Here is an 18,967-nt window from a genome sequence, read left to right as displayed (position 1 = left end):
TCCCTCAGAGAAAACGGTTTATGAATTATTTAAGATATGAATACAACAAGACCAGCATGGGCTGCCACAGATCAATTAGAGAAATGCCAGAAGAAAAGTTGTTCTTTGCTGCGTGAGCTCTTGGGACCGACACAAACGAATACAATGAAATTGTGCCAAGGGAAACAGATTGGAGAAAAAGCAAATGAAGAAAAGAGGAGGGTGTTACAGAAAGAGAGAGAGAGTTGCCTAAAGCAAACTTGAACATTTGGGGCCTTAGACAAACAGTAGTAACAGTTGTTAAATTACAACACTGATAGTGGTAGAGGGAAGACTGTCTCCACAAGGACAGCAAAATAAATCCTCTTTCAGAAAATAAATGGATGTCATTAATAGACATGGGGAGCCACTTACTCACTGCACACAAAAGAAGCAGGGCAAAGGATCAGAGAAAGGACAAATATAGAACAGCGGTATTTTTTTCTTTTCTTTTTAACAAACATACTTTTATTATCTGACAAATTCATTTTTAATGGGGACAAATGGAGCTGGTTGTGGTGCCAGTACTCCAGTTCGAGACAGCCTGGTGGTTAATTACAGAGTCCTGCGGCTTTGTATAGTAAAGTGTTACTCAAGATGCTGACATTAAGCTGAGGAATGGCAGCTAAAACCCTGAGAGACTGCTGAGCTGCTGTGTTGAACCAGAGGTGCTCTTGTACATATTAAAGGGGTAGCTCACCCAAAATAAAAAATGAAAATGATCTCTACTTTTTAAGCCTCTGTATGTTTAAAAAAAAAAAAAAAAAAAGTGCTTGTTGAAGCTGTGTCATTCTTCATACAACCAACCAAATGCAACACCATGAATTCCTTCGAGGAGAGAATATTTGAAAATGTGCATCCTTATGGCCATTTGTGGGCTTGAGTCTGATGATGTGGACTCAAGTTGGACTTGAGATATAAATTTTATAACTTTAAAGTCAACTTGATAATTTCAATAATTTGACACTAAAAAAGACTATCAACTTGACTTGGGCAGCAGTGATCCATGGCTTTAGCCCTTTGACTTGGGATGCCTTGATATCCTCCCTATGCCCAAACATTACAAAATAAAGTTCAGTGAATCAACTGACTGATGAATCAACGAGCAATCATGCTGCACAAGGAGGAGTGTGTCTGGCAGTGCAAACCAGTCCCTCACCACATACAGACATTAAAACATTCAGGTGAGCAGAAATTCTAATTTTAATGTTTCATTGTCTGTTTAAATGGCAAATTCTCTGAAGGCAGATTACATCAGCCATTTTGGGCCTCCCTGCCAACACTCACGGAAACTGCGACTTAACTATGATAATGTTTTTTTGTTTTTTTTCTGAGCACAAACTGGCCAACTACTGAGTGCCAATCTCTGTGTACAGAAAAACAATCTGCAATAACAGCTTGAAAAGGAAGCCACAGTCAAAAGGTGCTTTAAAAATGTAAACTTTTCCCTTGAGTAGTTTACTATAATTTCCATAGCAAAGCAAAGATATACAGTAGCTTAGCCTACCATCAAAAACACAGCTGCAACCTCTCCCAAAGGATACAATTCAGCCAAAGGATGATCAAAACAAGCTCACCAGTTTGTCTTGTTGTGAGAGGAGCAAGTAACAAAAAGCACAACAGCTCTCCAAAACATAATCAGCATCAACTGCATACTGCACACATAATATCCACGAAGAATTAAATTTCCAAGTCTTCAACACATGGCTGAAAAATCTGTGACTGTTATTTCTGAAGTATTTTACCTAAAAATAAAAATTCCAAAACAGAGCCTGCAGGTGCATCAATGTGGTGAAGTGAGAGACGTAGGTTACGTGTAACAACGGAAAATATATGAAACAATATGTATTTTCTTTTCAAGTTACAAGTCACAATCAATGTCATAATATGTGTCCTATTAAACATGTTTTTTTCTAAAATACCAGTGAATCCGGTCCACCCATTTTAGTCACTTGTGGAAAAAAAGATGCAATAGTGAGTTAATCAACATTTAGCATTTTCTGATTTTCAGCTCATTCTCTGGTTCATTGTCTCCTTAACAAAATGTTTTAACTCCCTTGTAAGAAATTTCCTTCTGGGAGGAGAAGTTGTGTTTTGGTGGGAAGTAGTTTTTAGTGACAAAAATAAATCGCACATGGATTTCTTTGGATGCTCTTTGTGTAAAAACTTAAAAAACAAAAAAACAAGTGCAAGGACAGGAAAAACACAAACAAGTAAGTAACTCGTGATAGTATGCGAATATATCTGGGGCTGTTTTTAAACATAAATGTTAACATCAGCAGTTGCTTACATTTAGCAAGGTTCACCATTTTATTTTAGCCTGCATGCCAACATTTTCTAATTGCCAATTAAAAACAAAACTAGGCAGATGGGAGTCTCAGTTTGCAAGTATTTGGTCACGAAACAAAACTTATTAAATTTTAACTTGATGATAGCGCTTTAAAAAGAGTGAAGGCATCTGCTTTGTTTTTTCATTCTGAAAATTTCATGACAATTCATTTGATAGATGTTGACAACTAAAAAAAACAAAAATGGCAGCAGTATTGTTTAGTGTTGCCAAAACAATCGATTTTAAATGGGATCGAACCATGTCTTTGTTTTTTCTTTTTTTTTTTATTCAGACAATTAATTTCTGGCCTGTATACCCTCACAGCAGTGGCCTTAAAGCTTAACTGAAATATAAAGACTACAAATTATAATAAACCATTTATTCATCCCCTGTCACTTAGAGTTTCACCTTACAGCATGAGACTGTCAATGTTAAGTCCATACTCTCAACAAGTTTGCACTTTCCATTGATGGAAACCTGCCGTTAATCAACTGGACTTGTTGGTCAATCAATGTCCTTTTCAACACTAATTAGTCCTTTATTACCAATCCAATAAGCTCAGTGATACATGTAAACACAGGCCTTAGTTACAGCTCGTTAATTACGTGACATGCACAGTTCAGTCCAGCTGACCATCAAATATACCTGAGGAGATTGCATATTATCAGCGGGATTGTGCCAGACTAAAAGGGAAATGTGATTTGTATTTGTTTTTAATTTCTTTGTTGGCTTAATGCCACGACCTTCTCTTTCCCCATTTCCTTTTTACTTATTTTTTCCCCATTAGTTCATCGCTGTGTCTGAATATTAATACATAAATTTGATTAAAAAAAAAACAAAGTAGTTTCTCCTGAAGTGGATCCTTGAATGCAGCTTGAGTTATGGATTTTAAAGTGATTATTTACCTGAGTATTAAGGTTTATATGGGGGAGGTTAGTTTTGCCCAATAAGATGTAAAAACCTGATTGCTCAATATCTCAAAATAGCTCTAAACATAGATTGCAGCTCATAATTTTGATCTCACAGTATACCTGTCTTCACTTCCTTCCTTCATGCTGTCTTACAGCCAGCTCGTGGCCACACAGGCTAACCAGAACAGACATCCTTTTAGTCTTCGTGTATTCATGTAAGCACTAACGTTCTTCCTTGTTTGTATTGAATTTGGCATTTGCTCGTTGCGAGTTCTTTTCTCCTTGAGCATATGGTTGGCATCTTTGTTGCAGCAGCCTAAACACAGGCCTGATTCTTGGTGTATTTATTTCAAGTTTGTGGCCAATATTAAGTTTGGAAAGACTGGCAGTTTCAGTTAATGTTCCTTTGCTCAGTGAAATGGCTGCAGATATGACACAGAGAAAAAGGCATTTAGAGGTTACCAACATGTTCATACACACACACACACACACACACACACACACACACACACACACACACACACACACACACACACACACACACACACACACACACACACACACACACACAGGGAGTTCAAATTATAAACCTAATTATGGCTGAACATTTCTTTTTCCGATAAACCGCAACCTTGATGACTTTGTAAATAAAAATGAAGTAGTGTGACCACAGAAAAATTCAGAACAAGGCAATAACTGCAAACCTCCTGTCTCACACACGTCACATCTGGAATTGTTCTTGCTGCACTCGGCTGCAGAGATTGTAGATGGTTCTCTGACATTCACCTCAACTGTGGCCCTGGGTCACTGTGGCACTTCAGATTAAATTTTGCATGGTGCAATAAGACTACTGTCACATCACGGCAGGAGAGAGGTCTTGACAAGTGTGTGTGTGTGTGTGTCTGTGTGTGTGTTTGTGCTGTATGGCTGTGGGACATCTCAGCTGCAGAACAGAGACAGACTAGATTTCTCACTCTAAATATGGCTGCTCAACTCTCACATGGACACTCAGATGTTAATTATTTCACCTGTTTTTTTTTTTTTTTTTTTTTATCCCTTACTTATGTCTTTCTTGGATGCACAACATCTCGAAAAAGTGTTTAGCCAGTGGAAGTAAGCTGAAAAAGGATTAGAACAAAAATGAGAAGGGTGGATGGATAGAGAATTGGTAGTGTGTGTTTTTGTGACAGCAGACAGGTTTCCCGGCATCCTACCGAGGGGTGACAGTAGAGGCAGCAGCTTGTGCACACTCTCCTCCCTTCAACTCCTTCTCTTCTTCCAATCCTGCTCACTTATTAAAGCTTAATAGAAGCCAACAGGCCTGCCTGTCAGCCTGACGAATACTGAGCTGCTTGTCTCGAAGCTTCCAGCTCCAATTACAGCGTAACAATGAGAGGAGAGGAGAGGAGAGGAGAGGAGAGGAGAGGAGAGGAGAGGAGAGGAGAGGAGAGGAGAGGAGAGGAGAGGAGAGGAGAGGAGAGGAGAGGAGAGGAGAGGAGAGAGTACAGTTTGCATGTTGAAGGGAAATTGAAGAAGAAAAGAGGGTATGAGACAAAGAGGTGACAAATGGGAGGAGGAGACAAGTCAAGTAAAAGTAGAGGAGGAGAGGGAAAAAGAGACAATTAGAGTTTAAGAGAAAAGAGAAAAAAGATGGAGGAGGGGAGTATATTGGACAGAAGTGACCTAACAACACCAAAAGGTATAACAGCTCGCTGGTTGAAAGCAACATTGATAGGATATTTGTGTATATCCACTTTGGTAGCAGTTAACTGTCACATTTAAAGTACAAAGGAACTGGCACATAGTTAAAATCTACTTTGAATATTCAATTGTTTTTGTATCTAACCCACAGTCATCTGTTCCTTCACACCCCGTACGGTCCCTCCCTGCCTCCAATCTTTCTTGTTAGCCGTTAATCCTCTCTTCATATCTCCCTCTTACCCACAAGTCCTTTGCTCACCAGGGGTGGCGGCATGATGTTTAATAGCTTAAAAATTCAAAAAGAGGAGTTAAGAAACTTTCACTCACACACTTTAAAATCAAGGTTGTTTCTGCACAATCGAATTTAATACCAAAGTGCCAGAGTGACAAAGTTTCCGTTACTCGTTAAATGTGACAGATAAGGTAATGTCTGTGATTTTTTTGTGAATGTTTCCACTTGTCTTCTGCACTTGTTTCTCCCTCCCTCCATTTTGCCAGTGAGTGAGGGAAATTATTGAAAAGCCTTGCTAGCTCCACGCCAGTTGTTAAACATTTCCCTTGATTAGAGCTCTGGCAGAAGACTCTGTGTATCTGCTCGGTCCATGCTCACAGTTTGGCGGCGCTTACGACAATGGCCTTGTGAACATGTGTGAACGAGATAGACAAGAGTCAGATGAAGGAAAAATAGATCATTTTCAACCCACCATCAGTGATGATGATCTTGATTAGAGACGTGCAGCCAAAGGATTATCCCTGTTCATTACAACTTGGATCTTGTGTTCATAGTTTTGGCCATCATTTCTGCTGGTTGTGTTAGAGCTGTAGTGATCAAAGTAATTACTGAAATCCGGGAACGCTGCGGCATTAAAAACAAAACAAGCATTCAGACTTTTAGACCGTCCTGCTGAATTATTTAAAAGGCCCCCAGAAGGGTTGCATGACAAATCTGAGGGGTCTGAGAGGTATTTTATGAGAAAAAAATAAATCTACCACCTGAAATTATCTTCATATATCTAAAGTCTGTTGTTTTCTTTTTGTCAACTGAAACTTTTACCTCCCGCGGCCTCTATACATTTTTAAATAAAATATTGAGAAGGAAACTCTTTGATTCAACTGTTCACAACTCTTTGATACAGAATATTTTATCTGCGGTGTGAGGGTGCAAGTAATGCAATGAACTTGGTATGTGCAGTCTTATTATCACTGATCACAATGATGACCAAAACACCCTGGATGTAATAAACTAGAATTATTCTTAAAAAAAAAAAAAGAAAAAAAAAGGTGTATTAGAGAGTGTCCTCCTTCAAAAAAGGTTCCCATAGGTCTTTAGTGCAAGCAGCTTATTACATTTTAAAGATAAGTGACCTCTAGTTTTTTTTAATTTTTTTTATAAATAATGACAATCTGGTGTCCCGGAGAAGTGACGCAGTTCAAACAGCGGACCGGTATTTGGTTCCCATTTCCATCCATGAGTTGAGACAGTTTTTTTTAAAACCGCTTTTACTGTTGCCTTGACAACCAAGGCTGCATAACAGGGTAAAGGAGACTGCTCTCGTCTCCAACCACAAGTCAGGACAGTTCTTTAAAACTGTTGACTGTTGCCATGACAACAAAGGCTGAATTACTTTTAGGAAGTTGTAACTGTAACATTTGAACCACGTGGGCTTTGAGCAGAAACCTAACCAGGGTTGTATTTGATCGTGTGAAGAATCAACCTATATGGCTGTGTGGGTTGGAGGACTAGTTGATACAGCAGAAACAACAAATCCCATCAATGTGCATGCGTCATCTGCCCGGTTGCTACACAGGTTTTGATTACTGTCTGGACCAGTTAGTCATCTTAGATCTTGATTAATTAATTTGGGATCTGTTTGAGGCTTCCTACAGTTCGATATGTTCCTCAATCAAAAGCCAGGCAGGGGAACTTTTATGCAGTTTGAGGGCTGGAATCCATGTATTAGAAATACAGCACATCCAAACAGAACAAAGAGCCTTCACAGCATCCCGGTGGACCTGTCGATGCCATGAACACACTTCTGAGCTTGATAGGTTACGACTGTGTCAGCGTACAGCCAGTGATCTGAAGGGCTTTCATCTCTGGAATCCACCATTTCTCTGCATAATGTTAATGTGTTTATGTGAGCAGCGACGGCAGCGATGCACGTGGCAAAGCATGTGCACCGTAGTATGAATGAGTGTGTATAGATGTATGAATGTGTGTGCGTGTTAATAAGTAACTGCCTGCACTGCCTGCACCCATGGCTCAGTGATTTTGCTCATTATCCTCCTCTCCTCTTCCTAGGTTGAAAGACTGCAGGCACTATTTTGTTTCTTGTTTTTAGCAGATCCTCCTCCTCCCCGCTGTCTTACTCATTTTTTTACCATCTGCATTACTTTTCTTTCAGCAGATACACCGTTTATCTCACCCTCTATTTCCACTACGGCGTCTATCTCTCTTTCACACACAAACATGCAGAACACCTCACGTTGTGAGCTGTGAAACTAACACCGACGTGTGCTCAAGGTTGGCAGCAAACTGAGGAAGAATTAAAGTGCTTTAAAAAGAAGCATAGCTCCTTACTTGGAGTAAACCTTGCTTGCTCGTAAACCATGTTTACTCTCGGGATGACTGTAAAACCATTTACAGTTCCTCCCTGACAGCCTTTGCAGAGCATGGCTTCAGAAAGCTGCTGGAGAGTTCTGCCAGACTCCCTGGTTAAAAAATTATGAAGAAATAAAAAAAATACAAAATCAGCCCCAACCTTGGCTCCTGAGGGCCGGTCGGACGTGCCAGTGTTGCACTCGGCTGATCAATATGTTAAAACATTTATGCACACCAGCCATGTGTTTGTAATTAAAATTCCATAAAATCTCCACCAAAAAACACACCGTTAATAGATTCATGTCTTCAGCTGGGTTTATCAGAGAGGGCAGATCAGGCTTTTGGCTGGCTCAGAGTCAAGGTTTCAGATGATGACTGCATTATTACATACCTGCATGGCTCTCTTGCTGCCTATACATTCCTCTTCTCCATCTTCTTCTCTCCCTAGTTACTCAGTGAACCTTAATTTTTTAACTCTCACTCTCATTTCGGTGTCTTTCTGCTTTTTGGGCTTCTCGAAAAGTCTCAGCTGAGAATAAATGAGGAACATCTCGAGTTGCTTTTGGGAGGCTGTGTATTAATTTCATCAGAGGGGGGGCTGGCTCCCTCTCGCTGACATGTAATCAAAAGCTACAGGAGCTACAGGGGAGGGGGGGGGTACATAAATGTTTTTTCACAGCCTATGCACACATGTTGCTATCAGGAATTCTCCTCATTGAATTTGTGGATTCAATTATATCAGGGGACCTAGTTTTCCAAATCTGGTCAACCTTTAGTGAAAGGTAGTTTAACAAGAGCGAGTCAGTCCAATCCAAACAAAGCAACTGGGCTGTGGCAGACACTGTGGTAAAATAAATTGTTTTGCAATGGGGTTTGTGTGCATGAGAGATAGTGCATGTGTGGGTTTCTCAGTAGGATATTGTTTTCATTCTTTTCCTCTATATTACATGACTTACGATTTACAGCGCTGGCTGTGCTTTCGTTTGGTAATTGATATTCTCGTTTTAGGTGCGAAGCCAAATGTGCACTGTGGAGAGCAATAATAAATATTCACAAACATGTCGCAGGCAATAAATTGGAGTGCAGGTCCGCATAGAATTAGTCTAATGATCCGCCCAGAGGGTTCAAATCTCTCGTTCCCAAATCATGAACCAGGCAATTCTGACTTAATCTTTCTCACCTGCTACATCCGTACATCACATCAGGGCCATGTATAGTGCTATACTATTCACCCACCAGCTGAAAACACATGCCAATATATTTTCATGTTAACACCCCCAGAGCTGAAGTGCTGGACCCGTTCCCGATACAAATTTCCGAAGGTTTAACAGAATGATTAGACCATCAGGCCCCATGTCAGGGCGGCACGCCATCTGGGTGACTGATTGAAACTGCTTTCACCCCATTCGTTCAGCCACTCGCCTGCTCTGGTAATTTACAGGTCCCCTTTAATGAAATGTCTCCGCTCTGACACAGGCCAAGGCCTTTTGCAAGTGGACATGCCGTCAAGACACATCCTGCGCTGAGTGATCGCTCAGAATCACAGCCGCTTTCAGAACTACAGAGAGTTTACAGTGATCAATACTGAGATGGTGCAAACAAGCCGGGGTTAAAGAGATAGGAAGAGGCTGATGGACTATGTGCAGAGAAAGGGAGAAAGAGAGAGGGAGCGGAGGCAGAGAGAAGTGACAAAGAAAGAGCACAGTGGAAGTGTCACAGGCAAGATAAACATAAATAAAGTGGAAACAAATGAGGCAGACTCGAGAGTCACTGAGTGAAGTGAGTCAGTGTGGGAAAGGCAGAGTAGTGTTATTGATGTTGCAGGAAGGAGGAAAGGTGTTGTTTGATGCAGGGAGTTGGGGAAACTCAGCTTGGTCGATTTTTGTCAGAATGATAGACACAAAAACAATCCCCAGTGGTGTGAGCGGAGAGGAGTTACAGTGCTCTGGGTGTCACGGTGCAGGACTCTCTGTTGAAGCATCGCGGTGCCTTCAGGACCTGCCCACACTTTACTGGACAACTATTACTCAGCACTACAGCCACAGTGCCTGAGGCACATTCAACCAAAATGTCTGCTTTTCATTTCTGCAGATAGTGAGATGACAAAGTGAACACATACTGCATACTTGTAGTGTGTAAAATGTCTGGGTCAATGTACTGATTTTTGTATTACTTCTGTTTCAGCAACACTTTCGTTCAGTTGGACACACGCAGAACCATACACATTCACACACATGTAGGTCTTACAAATTCTACTTGGTTTTGGGAGATTGAAGTCAACATAGTTCTGTAAAAGTTCATAAACAAAAAAACAAAAATCTAAAATTGAAAGCTATTAACTTAAAACGATAATGAGTTTCATTTGTCTGAAAAAAACCTTCAGATTGTGATTCATTTTAATCAAAAATCAAATTTATTTATTTAATTAAATTTTTGCAATCAAGCACCCAACAGTTCTATTTGTGCCCTGCAGTTTCAGTTCATCAAGGTTGTGGCTTCAGAATTTTCATTAATTCTAAAAAGCAGCAGCACCAATATCAGACATTAAAGCCCTTCAACACTTGTTTCAAAAACATTTTTCTGAAAAAATGAGTCCCTCTATCCTCACAAATGTGTTTTCCTCCTTGCTCTTTGGATGTTTGAGCTTCACTGTGCAGGATGATGTATGAGCAGAGTTTTGACACTTTTTTAACTTTCATCCACTGAATCAGGAAAGTTTCTCTGAGCTCACCTGAAATCTGAGTTTAACAGGATACAGGATGATTGTGTGACATCACAACTAGTGTGGAAACCAGTCGCGGTCCAACATTCATCTTTGACAAGTGTGATGTGGAAACTTGAAGCCTCCGGTGGGTGTATAATGAGAATACATCTTTCAGTGAGGCAGGAGACATCGTGTGTTGAGCAGTTTAACTTTTTAAACGAAAGATCTTTGATTATTCATGGTTCTGGATTTTTAACCGAAGGCAAGAGCAAGTATTTTCAAGTGCTGTTGTTGTTTTTAACTAGGTAGATAACCTTTTGTGAAAAAAAAAACACCAGGCACAAAATATTACTTAAAGCAGACTATTTCAACATTCATTAAAACATGTTTGTAGGTGATCTATATTATACATTTTCATTGCAAATAAACAACGATCAAAGTTCCGAAGGCACACTTAGGTATAATTAATTGAGTTTAACTCTAAAAAATTCAGCTCATTAGTTTTATGAGGAATGAAGTCATGCGGTTTGACAATTTCACAGTTTGTTCAAGTTTAAGCAGCAAAATACTTGGTTAGTATTAGAAAAAGACCATAGTTTGGGTTAAAATAAAAGCTATTTTCCATCAGTTCCATTTGCTCTGTGTTTTGTCTCCGACACGGTCATCGGAGCTGATTGTCGCCACTCAAGTCAATGGTTAATGTCTCACCAGTCGTGCCGCGGTGTGTCAGCAGCGTCCCAGAAGCGGATCAGTGCTTGCAGCACTAAAGTTCGGCGCAGAGTGTCAAGCTAAACAGAGCTGATCGGCCAGGCAGGAATTCAGACAGAGGAAAACGAAGGGAATCCTTCAATTTTCAAAATAAAACTCTTATGTGCAGACTCCCGATTGTACAACACATCCCTACATCACCCTCTACCCTCGCGGTCTTTTCATTAAGACAAGAAATGCGTTCTCCTGCTACAGCCGCACTGTGTGAAATAGTTATGAAATAATTAGGAGGATTCATATTTTTAATGACTAAAACAGAGCAAGCTGTATTAAGTTTGTCTGTAGGCTGCAGCACAAAGTAGAAAATCTCCTGGTGCAGTATAATGCCGTACAGAGAACTGAATAAAATAGCAGTGCACACACGACATGAGAGACTTGTGCCTGCTGGAAGATGCAGGTAAGTAATTCTACATAGGCCTAATTAATGTTACACATGTTACGTAAGTTAAATACATGTTTTTATCCAAATACTGTATCTTAAGTTACTTAAAAGAAATCCTCATTGACTTTTGGTTTCCTTCTGGCTTGAACAACAACTCTTTGGTCCATCAAAATACCCTTGACCTCCTCCCTTTTTGGACTTCTACTCCATCAGATGACCTCCTTCTTTGACCCAGGTGATCACGGTGCTGGCGCCAACTGTCATCACATTTGGGGATTTGATGACAACTGAGCCACGCCCACAAAGAAAACACAAACATAACATCTCCTATATAAACCCTCATGCTGTGTGTAAGGATCCCATTGCTCAGACAAAGATACTGATTGAGAAAACAAGACCTCAGTGTATTTAAGTTTTGTATTTGTAATTTAAATATTATGTAACTGGCAAGATAGATTGTGTTAGAAAAGTTAGAAAAACATTGGAGGCACTCCAGAATATTAACCCTCATGTTGTCCTTGGGTCAAAATGACCTGCAGCTGTGTTCAACCAAGTTCTATTTTATTTCTATATTTTCATATTTTTTGGGATCATGGATGATGTGAGGGTTTCTTTCAACCAAAAAAAAAAAATAAATCCCAAAACATATAAAAATATAGAAATAAAATAGAACTTGGTTGAACACAGCTGTGGGTCATTTTGACCCAAGGACAACACAAGGGTTAAGGATTTTTTTTCCCACCAACACGTGTACATGTATGATTGACATACTGTAAGTACGTGTCACAAACCTTAACTGCAGGCTATAAAGTATGAGTACGACTCAAAACACCAAATTAATTTCAACCAGTCCTTGAAATATGGGAAGCCTGAACACACAAAAACACATCTATCAGCAAGAACCCGTGGCTCACTGAAGGGTCACAGGCCCCCTGTGTTTTTCAAGGCTCTCTCTGAAGCAGCCGCAGTGGAGAAGGAGATGTGAGGAGCGGAGGGAGGACTCAGAGGAAGAAGTCAGATGAAAGAGCTGAAGCCCTTCAGGAGTCCTTGCACCTCGCCAAGCTTTCCAGAGGCTGAAGCTGCTATTCTTATCTTCTTTGAGCTCACTAAAAAAATTCCACATCTCTGCACTAAAAACTGCTCAACACCATACACTAATTCACTTTTCTTTTTTCCTCTGCTCTGCCCAAGCACACATATACACATGTCAATTGTCATGAGGTGGGGGGGGAGGGGGGGGGGGGCACTCATATTTCATTTTCCGAACCTCAACATTCACTGAGGGGATCAGCTCTGTTCTTCAAGCCTCTCAGAACCTCCTTGGGGTAGGAAAGATGTGTGAGTTAGAGCGCAGTCTGGCGTCTGGAGATGTATAGCTACACACCGCACTTCCTCTATCTCTGCTTGTCTATTCTCTGCATCTCGTCTCTCTGCCCTTGGTGTCTGACTTGCAGGAGTGACAGCAGAGGGAGTTAGGAGGGGAGGAAGGTGGCATCAAGGTTACAGAGCCCTCTCTCCGTCTGAAAGAGGAGGCTGCATCAAACAACCAAAACAAAAAGAAGTACTGTGGTGAATGACCCCTCGCTTTCTTCCTCATTTCCGGTCTGTCTTTGTCTGCCTGTTGGGGTTAAGGCTACAGGACGACACATTTATCATCGGTAGACATTAGACCCTGTGTTTGAACTGGCTGCCATGTAAATACAAAGAACTGTCGGCTTTATGGGCTCCCCCTTTCTAAGCCTCAACACAGGCCCCTGTCCAAACCACAGCAATTAGACTGGAATTAGATGAGACCGCGGCCGTAAATTTGGCAACAAATTTTCCTTCCTGCACAAAGCCCCTCACAACATTACAACCACCAGACAGAAAGCCAGAGTCAGTCCTAGCTCTGCAGTGATCGTCACCCACTCGAACATGACGCCACAACAAGGAATCTCCAATCTGCCATCGCCTCATTGATGTTTTAGTGGACCTCAATTACTGAGTGACTGCATCCCGCTGTTCCACCAGTCAAAACACTGCCTTTCTTCAGGAAATATTTTCACAGCACCATAATTGCTTCCATCTGTAGCTACATTGTGGCAACACTAGCTATGTCATTACGGCTGAGTGAGTTCACAGCAAAACGGGTGGCGAATGTGTGCGTGTGTGTGTGTGTGCACTCGTCGGAAAGCCTACTCCGTTTTTATCAGCAGAGAGGAAACAGAGATTTGAGAAAAGTGTTGAGTTGGAAACAATGAGGGAATGCGATGAAGCAGGACATCTGTGCAGCAACACGCACCCTCACACGCCGTCTCTTTCTTTCATTTGATGGCTAGTTTAACAGAGTTGACTTTAGCTGATGAGCCGTCTGTGCAAAAACATTTAGACTCAATTCCACTAAAAATCCTGCAAACAGCAAAATAAAATGAGGGAGCGTTTAGCTGCCTAAAGTTTCAGTCGCCTGGCGTTTCTGAGGCTGCTGCAGGGTCCCAAAGAAATGATTTGGGAGCAAAAATCTTTCCTTTAGAATTAAGAGACTCTCATGGCAAATTAAAGGAGTGAAGTGGGTGGTTTGACAGCTCATTCATCCCATGTTTATGCTGTAACTAATTGGCCTGTCAGCAAAGGTCACAACCTGGAAAAACCAAAGCTGACCGATCGACACGTCGTGATAACCTGCTGCAAGTGGATGTGACATCCTATACCACATCTGACTGATTACGCTGTTTACAGAAATGGTTCATATTACCTGTCAAATGCATGTTCACACATGCTCATCTCTCTCTCACACTCACACACAAACACACACACCCTGCAGATGCCCAAACTCACAAAACCTTCCAGCAGTTAAGAGTTAGTTTGGTGGTTTCTGTCAGCAGAGTATGTTCTGCTCAAACATCATTAAAACTAAATCCAGCATAAATCCAGCTGCAGTTTGTCACGCTGGCTGAGATATCCACTGTGAAGAGCTTGCTAATTTAGAGGCCACAAAACTGCTCACTCACAGACTTAAATGGCACTATTTTCCCTAAAGCAGAATTGTAAGCGCAAACTCTGGGTCCAAATAGGTGTAACCACTTAATTTGTGCAATTTTAAAGACCAAAAGCAAAAGAGCAGGTGTGATACAACAAAACCCAACTGGAAAAGATAAATTGATACCTTATTAGGAGAAGGAATATCAACAGGTGGAGTCAGGGGAGACTTCAGTAATGGCCAATCATGTCAGGTGTCAGTTACCTATTGAGCCAAGAAACGTCACCTGTGCAGAAGCCCGAATTACATCTACACAGCAGCCCAAATATCGCTCAAAGTTCAAAAGGCATGCCATTTTTCTTTTTTAGTAGATAAGGCCAGAGTTGTTTTTTAATTATCATCCATTCCTTTGAAGAAACTAGAATCAAAAATAAATCTGAATCAATGACAAACCTCAGGATCCATCCCGAGTACACAGTTTTAATAGCTAATTATGTGTGCAAAAAAATCTGAGAAGTTTTGATAAATAATTTTTTTTAAATCCTAGTGTGGTGTCAGAATGAATTGAATAATTGATGAATGTACCCACGCTGTTAACCCGAGGGTAAATATGGACATAAAGCATTGTTCAAATTACAGACACCAGATGGAACAAACACATCATCATTATCACTATGATGGGTGCATCTGCATAAAATTATCAAAAGCAGTATGGATGATTAGAGTCAGATATTATGCCGTAATCACAACATTTTTTTAAGCACATTTAAATGTGTACTAGATTGAAATGTATATCGTTACTGTTTGAAGACTGTTCTGTGCATCCACTAAGTCAAGCCTTAAAAATAGCTGCACTCGTGCGTTAATACAAGCAGAACTTCAGCTGCATCACTTCACTCCTCATGGTGCACGGATGATGGTTTGGACCCAGGGGATTACCAAACACCAATGACATGTCTGCTCGGTGCATAAGAAAAGTAGATTGTACTAGACTTACATTAGACAGACACACAGACACAGACACAGACACACACACACACACACACACACACACACACACACACACACACACACACACACACACACACACACATAATTGAATCCAGATATTTTTCTGACCTCATCTCATACATCAAAGTGTCCCTCCCACAGCACATCGTCTCAATTAGACGTCGTGCTTCCAAACTCGACTTTGATCAGAGCAGGTTTAGAGGAACAGCATGTCTCTACATACTAATATTTGGGATGTGCGTGTGGGTGTGGGTGTGTGTAGAGAGGGATTTGTGAACCATGCATAACCACAAGTCAATACCCTTAGCTACACTCAACTTCCTCACGGTCTCCTATTATAAAACTGATCTTCTGACAGTGCTGGAAGATATGCCGTTAGTGATGGTGTGAGAGACATCAATCTCGACTTAATGATGCAAATTAAAGATGTGGATACTTGTGTGAAGTAAGGAAAAGGGCAGCAGCACTGCAGTATATGAAAAGAAAAGACTGAGAGGCTATGAAGCAGGTGGTTTACATCACATCAACAGAGTTACAGCCAGGTCACAAGTCCACTGAGGAGGCCGGTAACAGCGCCGTGACACAGAAGACGCCGGGGGCCCTAAGTCCGTTTGTCACACCGGCTCGGCCAAGCATCCATGAAAACAGAAGCACCTCTCTCCTTTCGCAAAGCTTTCATCCACCCTCACCCTCTTCTTTTCTCAATTTCCTGTGATTACCTCGGCACCGCTTTCACCTTTCTCTCCTCCTGTGACCTCACTCTTTCTATCCTCTCTTCCCATCACTCTCCTTCTTTTCTATATTCACCCTTTTGACTCCATACTTCTGATCCGCTGAACCATTTCACCCTTTCCATCCTCAAAGTTTTCCTTCTTCCTATGATCTCTCAATCCCTTACTCATTCTTTTTCCTCCACTCTCCACTCCTTGATCTGATTTGCCCAGCCTGCCCTCCCCATCCTCGCTCTTCTCAGCCCCATTCCTTTTCCCCTTGCAGAATCACCCTTGATATCTATTCGACTGCCATCAGCCAGAGAAGAGATGAAAATCGATTCTCCTTCCAGCAACTGCTTCTCTCTGGTTAAGGAGAGAGGGAAGGCAGTTAGCTGGGTTCTAAGTGAGGCCGTCCATCCATCTCCCTTTGAGGTCTGACGACAAGCCTGTCCTGTAAGAACTGCAACACTGACTGGAGAAAGATGAGACAGAGAGCCACCGAAGCAGCAGGGGAGCAAAGACTATGGTACAATAAATGACTTGCAAAAACAAAAACAGGTTAATTTCCCTCTCAAAAACCTGAATACTCGTACAACCAACCCACCTTGAGGGGTTGGTTCAACCAGTTTACAAAAACAAATACAAACATATTTTCCCATATTGGGTTTATTTGAAAGCATCAAAAAAATCTTATAAAAAATGAAGTTGAAGTGGCTCAGATGCAAAAAAAAAAAGAGGGGCTCACATAATAGGTGACCCAGTTAGTGTTGACTAATAGTCTGAAACTACTTCGTAAAAATGAAACGGTCCCTCGAAAAAGGGCAAATACAACTAAAAGCTGTCTAAATAACGCTAGAAATTGAATTTTAATCCCTTTTGGTTTCTGTCTGCATGCAACATTGTGAAAGTAAACTCAGTAATAAGATTATGTTTTATCTTTATTCATATGCTAATCATCCACTTATACTCATTTGCTTTCATTAATCTGTTGGTGGTCATTTTTTCTCAGGAACTTAAAGGCAACTTTCTGTCTGCGTCACTGAATATTTTTGGGATCATGGTGATGTGATTCAATCTAGGCCGGTCAACATGTCTGTATGAACTTGGGTAAGAGGTCAAAAGTCAGAGGCCCAGGTCGTAAATTTGAAACAATGCTCTTCAGTGCTGAATTTATCTGCTTACTGTCAAGATTTCTGTTTCAGAGGAAAACCTCTCCATATTATGCTGATGAACATAGTTTCAATATCATTTCTGAAAATCACAGCAGGTGTTTTGTGTTTTTCTTTGAGTGTTAATACAGTTTTTCCATGACAGAATCTTGTCAGATTGTCATTTTATAAAAGAGGCCTTTTATTAGTAATTTTCTTTTGCAATTGAAAACTTGCCAGCCACTCCAGGAAATAAAACTATCTGTTCAATTTGAGGATGAGGCAAACAACACAGATTAAAACAGTCAGAAAAAGAAAACATAAATGTATAAAATATGTTTTTTTGATCCTTCTTATTAATCATCTTGTGACTTTTTGAATCTGTCTTTAAAGTTTACCCATTACCACAATTTACCTTTAACTTTGAATGATAATTGACATTTGAAGATGCTGTTAATTTTGACCATAACTGGAGGCCAGTGACAGAACATTTTGTTTGACATGCAGCTGCAAAAAACGTGACTCTTCCTCAAGGAAAGAAGCAAGGAAAGTGAGAGTGAAAATGAGTTTGCTGAATTTCCCCAAAAAGAGATAGATAGGCCACACCGTATCTCACCTCTCATCTGCTACAGACAGGTGGAATGAGTCCAATATAGAAATATGAAATATTCAACAGCCAAAAGCCGTCTGTCTGTTCCAACGGTCCAGCTCCCCGAGGAGTTTGTGTTGGTGTGAGCAAGCATCTGTGTGTGTTTGTAAGTACACAGGTATACAGCATGTGTCCTGTACACATGAAGGATAAGGCACATGAAGAGAAGCTCGGGAAAAAAAATGCTGCTAGACACATAGAAAAAGTGTGCAGGCAGTGTTCAAAGTCTTAACGGTGTCAGTGACAGTTTGTCATAACAAACCCGTTGAAGCTGCGCCTCTCTGTCTTCTTCTGACTGAAATTTGTATTTGCAGATGGCTAAAAAAATATTTATCTCACAGAAAGGCAGAGAAAGATGAACTCAGCATTAACTTGGAGCAGGAAACATTGAGGAACACATTTAAATCAGAGTAAATAATAGTGTCAAAGAACAAAAAGAGATATGATGAAAAGAAAGGCCGTGGCACCAAGTTCATCACGATATCCGAGACGGAGTGCTGTTAAAGTGTCGGTGGCAGCCGTTGGATAGATGCCGGCTCACGCTCACGCCATGCCTGCCCAGCAGCTCTTGTTCATCCAGAGACAACAGAGCTCACCTCTGTCAACAGAGCTTAGCCTGGGCATATTTCACGACCGGATCAGATGCAGGACTGAACATGCCTCAGATCTCAGCAATTCCTCAAAGGCAGGGCCAGAGAGCAGGATAGTTCATCTTCATGACACGACTCCAAGACCAGCAGATAAAAGAGCACTTCACACTTTCATATCAGTGTGCCGGAGCTTTTCGATGTGGACAAATACAAAAAAACGTCCTCAATATCTGTGGCCAGTTAAAGGGAGCAGTAGATTATATTATGTCAAAGTGAATTTACTAATAATGAAAAGTACTACAGCGCTTGTAAGAAAGACCTATGATGTATTTTGTTTCTAATGAAGAAGCTGATCTTTTGTTAAAATAAAGGACACAAGCTATTTAATGGATAGGAAAGACCCACAATGACTGGAAAAGCTGTTAAAATATGAGACCTTCAAATTGGCATGGTACTTCGTGAATGCAGGTGGTGAGGAAGAAAAT

General features: G+C 40.8%; 1 protein-coding gene across 1 annotated transcript in view; it reads right to left on the bottom strand.

Annotated features, from left to right (window-relative positions):
• sema6bb (sema domain, transmembrane domain (TM), and cytoplasmic domain, (semaphorin) 6Bb) overlaps window positions 1-18,967 on the bottom strand; it is a 123,040-nt gene that overhangs the window by 6,993 nt on the left and 97,080 nt on the right. The window lies entirely within an intron of this gene.

The sequence above is a fragment of the Embiotoca jacksoni genome, unplaced genomic scaffold (assembly GCF_022577435.1).
Source record: "Embiotoca jacksoni isolate LCO1_2020_lvr unplaced genomic scaffold, fEmbJac1.0.p SCAF_16, whole genome shotgun sequence".
Classification (NCBI taxonomy): domain Eukaryota; kingdom Metazoa; phylum Chordata; class Actinopteri; family Embiotocidae; genus Embiotoca; species Embiotoca jacksoni.
Note: the sequence above shows the minus strand (reverse complement) of the source record. Positions and strands in the feature narration are given on the sequence as shown.